A 12,462-nucleotide genomic window follows, 5' to 3' on the forward strand; every position below is an offset into this window, starting at 1 on the left:
TTTATTATAAAATTTTATTCCCTGATAAAAAATGTTGTTTTGAGTTTTTGTTTATTTTTTCTTGGTAAATACAATTTGAAACTGGCTCTTGTTCCAAGATTATGTGTGGAACTATTGGTGAAGTACATTAGTAAATGCACTCACTTGGTGCAGTAAGGTTGCCCAGTTTTTTAAACAGTTCATAGGAATGAACGTACAACTACTTCTAATTATTCTTCTCACAGCATTTTTCTGCAGCTTAAAAATTGTGTCCATGTTTTGCATCTTCGATCCCCAGAAAATAATCCTGTAGCTAAGAACTGCGTGTATGTAGGAACAGTATGCCGCCAGACGATATTGGCTGCTACAAAAAATGGCATTCTTTTTGGCAACATCTTTATGTGTTCGTTCCATGTTAATTGACAATTAATATTCATCCCTAAAACTTCAAGTTTGTTACAAAAACTATACATTTATCATCTCTGCTTAAAGCAACAAAATTATTTTCCCTCTTTATGCTGAAGTACTTACTGTTTTTTTTTTTTTTTTTAATTTATGTTCAATGTTAATCTATTACATACGGACCAATTGTAAATGTGGTGACACCATGCAGTTACATTTATTTATTTATTTATTTATTTTCTGTCCATATAACAAAAAGTTTTCAGACATTGTCAGGAAAATTTAGATTACATTACACATATACAGTAAAATATTTACATTCTTTCATAACAACATATGGATCAGACACATGTCTGTACACATTATTTTTCAAAAGGGCACTACAAGTAGATTCCTCTATAGTGTAACACAATTTAGCTTATATTTATAATAGTACAGTACACATAATACAGTGTATAATTACATTCTTTCATACCATTGATAGATCGGAGACATTGTCTATATACTCTGTTTTCCAAGATGACACTACAATTTAAAGTCATCTATAGAGTAACAACACTTCTCTATTAATAATTGCTTCAGTCTGCTCTTTAGCATATTTAGATTTACTTTCTTGAGTTCACAGGGTAGTGCATTGTAGAAAATTGCTCCCATTCTGTGTGGGCTGTGGTCCGTTGCCTTTTTATTGGTCACAATTCTATGAAAATTTTCCCTTCCCCATGTATCATAGTTGTGTACATTACTGTTTCTCATATTAAATTCAGGATTTTGTTTCACGAACATGACTGTCTGCAGTATATACATGGAGTACACCGTAAGAATTTTATATTTTCTAAAGATGTCTCTACAAGGCTCTCTCTTCTTTACCTTGGCTACCATTCTTACTGCCTTTTTTTGTAATCTAAAAAGTCTATCTATATGAACTGCTGATGCCCCACCCCATATCTCAATACCATACTGAAGGTGCAGATGAATTAACCCAAAATATATTTGCCTTAAAGTATCATGGTCCAAGAAGGCTGAGACCCATTTCAGTAGATACACATTTCTACTGATTTTCTTGCAAATATTATCTACATGTTCTTTCCATGATAATGTCCATCAACAACAATGCCCAAAAATTTATGTGAATTTGCATATGCAAGACCCAATGGGGATGTAAATACAGTATCAGTTATGGCAGCATTATAACTATGGATGAACTTCATTATTACCATTTTGTCTTTATTTACAAGAAGCTTGTTTGCTGTAAGGTATGCAGACAGAGTATTGAAACTGATCTCAGTAGCGTTAGCTGCAGACTGCATGTCACTGCCACAGCTGATGAAGGATATGTCATTGGCATAGCTTACAACCATGCAATTTTGGGGTTCAAATAAGTTATTTACATATACAAGGAACAGAAAAGGCCCTAGTATGCTTCCTTGAGGCACACCATATTGGAGTGTCCTGAAGTTTGATTTGGTTGTTAGGAGCTGCTCATTATTTTGATAAGTTAGCTTTACATAGAGTTGTGTTGCACATACTGTGCGCATGTGTTTACAAACAACTGCACCGTTAAACATTTCGCACCAGCCACCAGAGGTGCTGTGTTTTATATAAGTGTGTTTTGGTTTTGTTATTCTTTGCTTATACTTTTTATATTTTTCTATCTTCCATACATGTAGTTAGTCCATGCATAGTAATGAGACACATCTGATGTTTGTTGCCTGCATCTTAAGTTATTTACAATCGCAAGCTCGGAACGATCGAACAAGCTGTGTATTTTTTGGCCATCTCCTGTGACTGTGTTTAAAAAAACAAACAACAACAACAACAACAACAACTCCTCCTCCTAAACAGGCCATGAAGGCCCAACGGTATCGACTGGCCGCCGTGTCATCCTCAGCCCATAGGCGTCACTGGATGAGGATATGGAGGGGTATGTGGTCAGCACACCGCTCTCCCAGCTGTATGTCAGTTTCCGAGACCAGAGCCACTACTTCTCAATCAAGTAGCTCCTCAGTTTGCCTTACAAGGGCTGGGCGCACCCCGCTTGCCAACAGCGCTTGGCAGAACGGATGGTCACCCATCCAAGTGCTAGCCCAGCCCGACAGCGTTTAACTTTGGTGATCTGACGGGAACCGGTGTTACCACTGCAGCAAGGCCATTGACTGTGTTAAATAAAGCTAACATTAATTGTTTGAGGGAGTTTTTGTGTAGTCTAGCTCTGCTGTATTAAGTACACACAGGTTCTACTGGTCGAACAATAGTCTGCACAATTTGTACTGACAAAGTAATGACCCGGACGTGATTTATTTGTGCAGTCTCATTGGATTACCGAGAACTTATGGAAGAGATTTGCAAAATGGCTTATGTGAATCCCACCGTGTCATGATTGGCTGTAAGACTACCACCTTTCAGGCCACATAATCCAGCTTTGTGGTTTGCACAGGTGGAGGCCAGTTTTTTCTATTCTGAAATTTTAGTGAATGCCAATTAGATCACCAGTATGCTGCAGAAGTGCAAGATATAATTACCTCACAACCAGAGGCTAACTATTATGACTGTCTTAAAGCAGAATTCATTTGGCAAGTGTTAGCATTGCAGGAAGAGCGATTCCAAGAGGTTCTCACTCAGTAAGCTATTGGCAACAGAAAACCTTCACAGTACTTGTGGGACCTAATGAGCAGAGTAGACATAGAAGCCATTCCAGATGGCTTGCTGCCCACAACATGGAGCTGTTGTTTGCCACTTCCTGTCAAAGCAGTTATAGTGTTCCAGTCTGACACGCCATTGGATGTAGTAGCAGAGTTGGTAAATAAAATCAAGGATGTGATGACAACAGCTGCAGTGAGCACAATTACTGCACAGTGTCATAGCGTGATGCCAACTGTCTCACATGCAGATTATGATACCTTAGCACTCAAGGTAGATCTATTAATGCAAAAGATTGGCGAATTGTTATCTCAATGTGACCTGAGCAATGACAGAAGCTGGAATCAATACTGCCGACACTTGTGCAGCAGAACATTGATGACCTCTTCTGCAACTGAGCCTGAGCAGAAATGTGCCTTCTGGTATCACCAAAAATTCAGGGAGCAAAAATGCAGATACACAACCTCCTGCACATACCCAAATGGCAGCGACAGTCAGAAGTAGGTGCCTCGTCTGATTGCCGATCAGTGTCTCCATGCCTGTTTGTTAGTTATAGGCAATCCAGCTGGAAATATGTTATAGAAACTGGATCCAATTTGTCCATTTACCCACAGATATGTTGCACAGGAAGCGACCATGCATATATTGTGTCTGACCACTGTGAACAATTTGCTCATAACAATGTGCAGCACTCTGCACTTGGAACTAGACCACAGGCTTAGCAGTGTCCAGATTTTGGCAGGTTCCACTATAATACAGGTGGCTGACAGTGAGTCATGGAGTTGCTGCATGGATTTCTGTCTTTGACATGACCCCTTTGGGCGCCTGAGGAGGCAAGGCATGACACTGTCCACTATACATAGATGACCGATGGTCCCACCACGTCTTGCAGTCCATAACGTTTGGCACCAGCTTCTCTTGCAACTGTGAAAGCAGAGTTTGACAGTATGGTTTGTGAAGGTGTAATGTGACCTTCCAACAGCCCATAGTCCTCAACACTACATCTGGTACCGAAACAGGATGGTGCATGGTAGGCTTCTGATGATTACAGAGCCCTGAATGCCAGAACAATGCCTGTCAGATGTCTAGTGCAGTTGTTACATGACTACAAATATGTGTTGAGTGGTGGTGTTATTTTTAGCATCCTGGACTGCATGAAAGCACACACACATATCCTGATAGCTGAACGAGACAATCGCAGATAGCAGTCAACACTGCTTTTGATTTTTTTGAGAGCAAATTTATGACTTTTGGACTCAGGAATGACACTCAAACATGGAAGTGCTTCATTGACTCAGTGCTACAGGGCCTAACTTTTTCTTTTGCTTACCTGGACGAAATTTTAGTTTTTTATCATCAGCAGAGCAACATTGGCAGCATATAACAGACGTGTTTAAGCGGTTGGCATCATCCTAAACAATGCTAGATGTTTCTTTGGCCAGCTCCAAGTGGATTTCCTAGGGCATAGGATAACAGCAGCAAACTACCACCCCCACAAAAGCTATGGAGTGCATATGACAGAGAACTTCAGGTTGTTTATGAGTCTGTCAAGTACTTCAGGCCTCACGTGCAAGCAGAGACTTTGTTATCTACACTGACCACAAACCGCTAACTAACACCTTTCATCAGAACAATATGAACTGTTCACCTAGGCAACACAGTCAGCTAATGTTCATCTTGCAATTCAGCATAGTTGTCCAACACATCTCCGGCATTGACAATGTGGTGGCCGATTGTTTGTCTCTGGTTGGAAGCATTACTAGTACGATCGATTATGCCAAACTCGCTGCCACTCAACTATCACATCAAGAACTACAAGGACTTTTATCAGCAGGAACATTGGCATTGGATATCCAACTTATCCAAATCACGGGGAGTATGTCAAGCCATTCATACCTATTGCCATCAGAAGGAACATCTTTATTATGCTACACGAATTGAGTCACCCTAGAATTTGATCAACAAACTGCCTAATGATGAATGGTTATGTGTGGCTGGGACTACAGAAAGACTACCATGAATTGGTGAGGTATTGTCTTAAATGTCAATGCAGGAAGACATACTGCCACATGCAAGCACCAATAGGTAACTTTCCAATTATGTCGGCTCATTTCAGTCTTGTCCACATTGACTTTGTCAGTCCATTGTCATCGTCTGACGGTCAATGTTGCATACTTACAATGATAGATCATTACACCCACTGGCTGGAAACTGCACCGGTGGGCAACGTTACAGTAGAAACTCTAGCTTTCACTTTCGTATTTTATTGGGCGTCATTCTTTGGCTTCCATTGCATGTCACAACAGATGGAGGATGGAAATTTGAATACCACCTATTTAGACAAATTGCAGAGTTTGTGGCACAGCTCTCCACAAGATGACCAACCATCACCCGGCCAGTAACAGGGTGATTGAGAGATGGCACTGCTCACTTAAGGCAGCACTAGTCTGCCACAACACTGAGTGGACTAAGGCCCTTCCCATTGTACTACTAGGCCTCAGAAACACGTTCAAATCAGATCTAGGCACTTCTTCCACAGAACTGGTCTATGGCGAGATGTTGAGGCTTCCGGGAGAGTTCATAAAAACAAACACTCTGTCACAACCAATGGGTGATCAAACAGAATTCTTCAACAACTGCAAGAACACATGATCTGAATCCACCCACACCAGCCTCATAGATACGGTAGAGCTACCACCTTCATGTGTCAATAATTGAAAATTTGTTCACATGTCATGTTATGCACAGAAGGCACCAAACTGTCATTGCAGCCACCATATTGAAGACACTACCATGTAGTCACGAGGGGAGACAAGACAATTGACATTCCAACTAACAATAATTGACCACTGTTTCTATAGATGGTGTTAAACCGGCTTATATGTTCCAAGAAGCAACAATGTCAGAACTTACAAGTCTATGGACTGACCCACCAACTGGCTCATCAATGCCTTCACAGCCACCAGCACAGACTACACCATCAGCAGACCTGCCAACACATACCTCAAGATCCGGTAGTCGCATCCACTTTCCAGCTTGCTATTTGGAATACCATACTACTTTCATCATGGGGGCTAATGTAGCAACATTGTACTGTTACATAGTGTTGTATCACACATGCTGTGTGTATATGTTTAAAAACAATCACACCATCAAACATTTCAGGCCAACCACCAAGGCTGCTGTGTATTTCTTTTGTTATTCTTTGATTAAGCTTTTTATATTTTTGTATCTCCCATGTATGTAGTTAGTTCATGCATAGTTACGGAATAATTCTGATGTTTGTTCCCTGCATGTTAAGTAATTTTTAATTGCAAGCTCAGGATGATCGAACAAGCCTGTGGCTTGACAAATAAAGCTAATGTTAATTGTTTGAGGGAGTTTTTGTGTAGTCTGCTTCCATCATATTAAGTACACACAGGTTCTAATGGTTGAATGACAATCTGCACAGCACGTACCAATAGAAAACATCCCTGAGGGTTTCATTTGCATTCTATAATAGCAGTTCTGGCATGAGATCATAGTTTTTTGCAGTAAAATTCTTGAATAAATGCTTCACTGAGTTCCTGCCACGTTAGATTTGTCAATGTTGAGCTTTTGCCAACTGCCTCCATTGTCATCATCAGGAGATTAGATTTTAGGAGGCTGTTAAATACTTTAGTTGGCCAAATTATGTCATGGGGGTGACACAAAGTCATGGAACTTCCATGTGCTACCAGAGTTCATATTGAAGTCTATGACTGAAGAGCATTGCTGGCAATACTGATTTTGTCAGATGATGAAAGACTCACATCATTTCTCTGTTACCTTCCAGTATCAAGGAACCATTTACAGGCACCACTAAGCAAGTAGCCCATATCCCAGTTAAATTTGTTGTTATACATTCTGATTTGAATGGCTTGTTTGATGACGAAATCCCAGTAAGTGGATGCATGGGATAATATTCTCATTTCATCAAATGTAATCGTTCGTAAACAAACAAACAATTAGGTTGGTTTGTATTCTTGAAATATCACTGTCGATGTTGGTTTGCTATTGAATCTGTGGAGAACTGTTCACAGTAGGTTACTCTCTACCCTACGTTCCCATTCGTAAGAAAACCTATTCCCCTTATATCACTGACATGTTAAAGGGACAGAATAGGACTCAATACACTACTCTGAGGAACACCTGTATTTATATGTGTCTTGTCTGACATTTGTTTTACCAAACGTTAATCATCAGTAGATGTATGAATTATCTCTGCCTCTTGTACCCTTTTCTACCTCTTGTACCCTTTTTTTCCAGGTAAGTCTGGAATCACTTGTTTACTATTCCTCTTACAGCTAGTGCTTCTAGCTTGTTTAGTAGTATTTTGTGGTCAACAGTGCCAAAAGCCTTGGACAAATCTAAGGATATGCCTGTAACACAGTCATCCTTTTCAAGACGTTCATGTATCACTTCTGTGAACACTGTAACAGGTGATATGGTATGTCTCCCACTTTGGAAACCAAACTGTGCTTTGTTATATGATCGTATTTATTCATGTAACAGCCTTGCTGCAGTGGTAACACCATTTCCCATCAGATCATTGAAGGTAAGTGCTGTCAGATTGGCTAGCACTTGGGTGGGTCAATTCCAGGTCTGCCAAGAGCTGTTGGCAAACAGGGTGCACTCAGCCCTTGTGAGGCCAGTTGAGGAGCTACTCGACTGAGAAGTAATGGCACCAGTCATGAAAACTGACAACGGCTGGGAGAGTGGTGTGCTGACCACATTTCCGTCTGTATCCACATCCGGTGATGCCTAAGGGCTGAGGATTATATGGCGGCTGGTCGGTACCATTGGGCCTTCAAGGCCTGTTTGGACAGTGTTCGTTTGTTTTAATTCATCAGTCTATCTTTCATGATTGATTCTATTACTTTTGAGAATTCAAACAGAAGTGGAAATGCTCTATAGTTTTCAATACTCTCTGCATTACCTTTCTTTAGTAAAGCACAGCTTGTTCATATGTTAGGTACTCTGTGAAATACTTGAACTAAAGGATTCAATAACATATTTTTAAGGGGCTTGTATACACTCTATTCATGCTTTCAGAACATAGACTGGAAACTCATCCATGTCTGCTGACTTCTTTTTTCCTGACTTCAAGTTCTATTGTGGGAAACAACATCAATGTGCTTGCTGCATAAGTTATTCTGGGTGCTAAAACACGTTTTAGGGAGATTTAATTTAACACTGCTGAAGTATCAGTGAAACAGTCTTTTACAAAATTTGTAAGTTCATGGGGATATTCTGTCACTTTACTCTCACCTTGATCTATATGTTGTTATACTTATGTCTGCTATTTCTGGTTTCATGTTTTATGATATCACACCCTACTTTGCTCTTGTTTTCTGCATTATGTATTTTTGTTTTGTTTTCTGTATTATATATTATTTTATCACAGAATGAATGTTTTGCAGCAGGCAGTACCCTCCTGTATATTTCTAATACCTGTGATAGTAACCTAACAGCTGAGGATTAGTGTAATGCTTTAGTAAACAACTGAAAAATTTAAATGTCTGGAAGGACTTTCTAAGCTGTGCAGTTATATGTTTCACTTAGCTGCCGCTGCTGAAGTGCCTACTCTTGAAAAGGTCTCCTCTGAAATTAATTTAAACAGTGTGGTTCAGAATTTGGAGAACTTAACATCTACATTGTTTTCCATATACACTTCATCCCACATTTGATTTGCCAGTCCCCTAGAAAAAGGTATTTATTTTATGTCCCAAGAAGATCCTTCTGTAGATTTGCAGATTTGTGGGTTTTATCAGGCCTGTCTTTATCTTTATTGTATGACATTAATGATCGGAAAAGCCAAGAAATCTTATAAATACTTTGCAAATTTCCCTTTTGATATGTGTAAGCAAGACTGATGCTAAACTTCCAGGTATGCTAGTAACGGTGTTTACCATTTGTGCCACACAAGAAGTGTTAAACATATTTAGGTAGCTATTACTAATTTTACCTGCAACACCTGTGTTAACATTCACGTTTCTGCCATGTGATGGGACTTCCATATTGAAAATATTTGCTTTATGATAAGTACATAAACGGAATTTTATGGATTTTTTTTCCTTTACTTATTTTGTGATAGATGATCACCTCCAGGGCTGCTTTGATACTTGCTTTGGGCTGCATATGGCCCACTGGGTGCAGGTTGGGCACTCCTTCTTTATAGTGTTCTCTGTACTTCAGCCCACCATGTGTCCCAACGTAATTCTTTCCTCCCTATCGGCATGAATTTTGGTGACTTCCAAAAATTGCAGAAATGATTATTATATCAAATTATAATCTGTAAGAGGCTCAAAGGTATACATTTATTCAGCTTGGAGATAAATAATTCAGATATGTTATTGCTTCTGTTTAGCTCTGCACCTCTTTGTATTGGTTTTCAGTTGTCGGGGTCACACTGTGTCCTGATTGTGGTGCTGCCCTCTTTTAGTGTGAAATGCTGCAGAAAACAAATCACCTATTTTTGGACATTAAAATACACACACTGTCATTTGTTACTGCTAGTAGGCAAGAATAGCTGCTTTAAGATACGTAGCAAAATTTTGTTTACAGTTATGAGATGACAGTTTATCTACTGTAATAATTATGGTTGGGCACCAGTTCTAATCACTTTTTCTTTATGTCTAGCTAGGAATGGATCCATCTACTTCTGAGGTGTATGTAAAAAGCAAACAAAAATGTAGTACACAATTAAATTAAGAGGGACTATGCTACTCTCTGAACATACTATTAAATCAAGTGACTCCAGTGGCTATGACTTCTCTCATGCATCTGACAATTATCCAGCTTCCAATCCTCAAGATTAAAGATTCTCTTTGGGCTTAAATGTGGGTGGTGATGCCTCCTGTTCTGATGAGGTTCATGATAGCATATGTAACTCTGATAATGGTAATGGCACTGATGAAAATTATAAGCCAATTTGGAAACCAATTGAACAAAATACACTCCTGGAAATTGAAATAAGAACACCGTGAATTCATTGTCCCAGGAAGGGGAAACTTTATTGACACATTCCTGGGGTCAGATACATCACATGATCACACTGACAGAACCACAGGCACATAGACACAGGCAACAGAGCATGCACAATGTCGGCACTAGTACAGTGTATATCCACCTTTCGCAGCAATGCAGGCTGCTATTCTCCCATGGAGATGATCATAGAGATGCTGGATGTAGTCCTGTGGAATGGCTTGCCATGCCATTTCCACCTGGCGCCTCAGTTGGACCAGCGTTCGTGCTGGACGTGCAGACCGCGTGAGATGACGCTTCATCCAGTCCCAAACATGCTCAATGGGCGACAGATCCGGAGATCTTGCTGGCCAGGGTAGTTGACTTACACCTTCTAGAGCACGTTGGGTGGCACGGGATACATGCGGACGTGCGTTGTCCTGTTGGAACAGCAAGTTCCCTTGCCGGTCTAGGAATGGTAGAACGATGGGTTTGATGACGGTTTGGATGTACCGTGCACTATTCAGTGTCCCCTCGATGATCACCAGTGGTGTACGGCCAGTGTAGGTGATCGCTCCCCACACCATGATGCCGGGTGTTGGCCCTGTGTGCCTCGGTCGTATGCAGTCCTGATTGTGGCGTTCACCTGCATGGCGCCAAACACGCATACGACCATCATTGGCACCAAGGTAGAAGCGACTCTCATCGCTGAAGACGACACGTCTCCATTCGTCCCTCCATTCACGCCTGTCGCGACACCACTGGAGGCGGGCTGCACGATGTTGGGGCGTGAGCAGAAGACGGCCTAACGGTGTGCGGGACCGTAGCCCAGCTCCATGGAGACGGTTGCGAATGGTCCTCGCCGATACCCCAGGAGCAACAGTGTCCCTAATTTGCTGGGAAGTGGCGGTGCGGTCCCCTACGGCACTGCGTAGGATCCTACGGTCTTGGCGTGCATCCGTGCGTCGCTGCGGTCCGGTCCCAGGTCGACGGGCACGTGCACCTTCCGCCGACCACTGGCGACAACATCGATGTACTGTGGAGACCTCACGCCCCACGTGTTGAGCAATTCGGCGGTACGTCCACCAGGCCTCCCGCATGCCCACTATACGCCCTCGCTCAAAGTCCGTCAGCTGCACATACGGTTCACGTCCACGCTGTCGCGGCATGCTACCAGTGTTAAAGACTGCGATGGAGCTCCGTATGCCACGGCAAACTGGCTGACACTGACGGCGGCGGTGCACAAATGCTGCGCAGCTAGCGCCATTCGACGGCCAACACTGCGGTTCCTGGTGTGTCCGCTGTGCCGTGCGTGTGATCATTGCATGTACAGCCCTCTTGCAGTGTCCAGAGCAAGTATGGTGGGTCTGACACACCGGTGTCAATGTGTTCTTTTTTCCATTTCCAGGAGTGTATAAAGAGTTATTTTCAGTAGGATTCAGGACTTAAAAATATTTCCACTCATTTTGATGTCACTTCTCATGGTTATAAAATATTGGTTACATAAGACACATTTAACAATAAGGCATTGGAAACAAACAGACACGCAGCAGAGAAACTGTCCAAAATTCCAAACAAAAAAACATCTCATCTAGCCATTTTGGTTGACACTTCTGAGAAGGAAATAGGGTAGTTTATTGGCATAATGATAGTTATGAGGTTAAATGATTTAAGTTATAAAAGTCACTATACCTTGTGACTGATTTCTAGCATTTTTGTCTTACTGGCACTTTGATGATAATGATGTCCCTAGAAACACAAATGACAGAACATACAAAGTACAGGTGTTAGTTGAACAGCTGGAGAGGAATCCCTGGGAAAGATGTGGTAATTGATGAATCTATGATTCTTTGGAGAGGAAGATTGATTTTTAGGCAGTATATCCTAAGTAAGTCTCACAAGTGTGGTGTAAAACTGTACAAAATTTGTACAGAGGAAGGCTACACTTTTGCCTTGGATGTCTATCAAGGGAAAGATGATGAAATACAAGGTGGAGGTCATGCAGAGGCTATCACTATGAGAATGTGTGAGCCTCTTTTTGACGAAGGTCACATTCTCTATGCCAACAATTTTTATACAAGCATTTCTCTAGCAGATAAGTTATTAGATAAAATTATGCTTCTCTATGGAACAATTCATCCAAATAGAGCAGGACTTCCCAAGGATATAGTGGAGACAAAGCTTAAAAAGGGAGAAGCAGGTGGAGTAGAGAACAATAACTGGATGGGTAAATGGACAATAATCATTTCATCACTTCATGGACATACTGATGGTTTCGAGCAGTGGTTTTCAACCTGTGGGTCATGACCCCCTGGGGGGTTGCAAAGCCTTGCTCACAGGCTCATGATCACAGGAGAAAGCAGTTGCAGCATGGCTGGTAACATATGTTTCAAGACTATCACCTGCTATGGTATAAATGTCACACAGAAGTGACAAGGTTTTGTGAAACACCTTGCAAAT

The 12,462-nt window shown here is 41.3% G+C and overlaps 1 pseudogene; it reads right to left on the reverse strand.

Annotated features, from left to right (window-relative positions):
• Positions 1-2,417: 2,417 nt before the first annotated feature.
• LOC126207436 (5S ribosomal RNA) lies at positions 2,418-2,535 on the reverse strand (annotated as a pseudogene).
• Between the last annotated feature and the right edge of the window lie 9,927 nt (positions 2,536-12,462).

The sequence above is a fragment of the Schistocerca nitens genome, chromosome 1 (genome assembly GCF_023898315.1).
Source record: "Schistocerca nitens isolate TAMUIC-IGC-003100 chromosome 1, iqSchNite1.1, whole genome shotgun sequence".
NCBI classification, from domain to species: Eukaryota; Metazoa; Arthropoda; class Insecta; order Orthoptera; family Acrididae; genus Schistocerca; species Schistocerca nitens.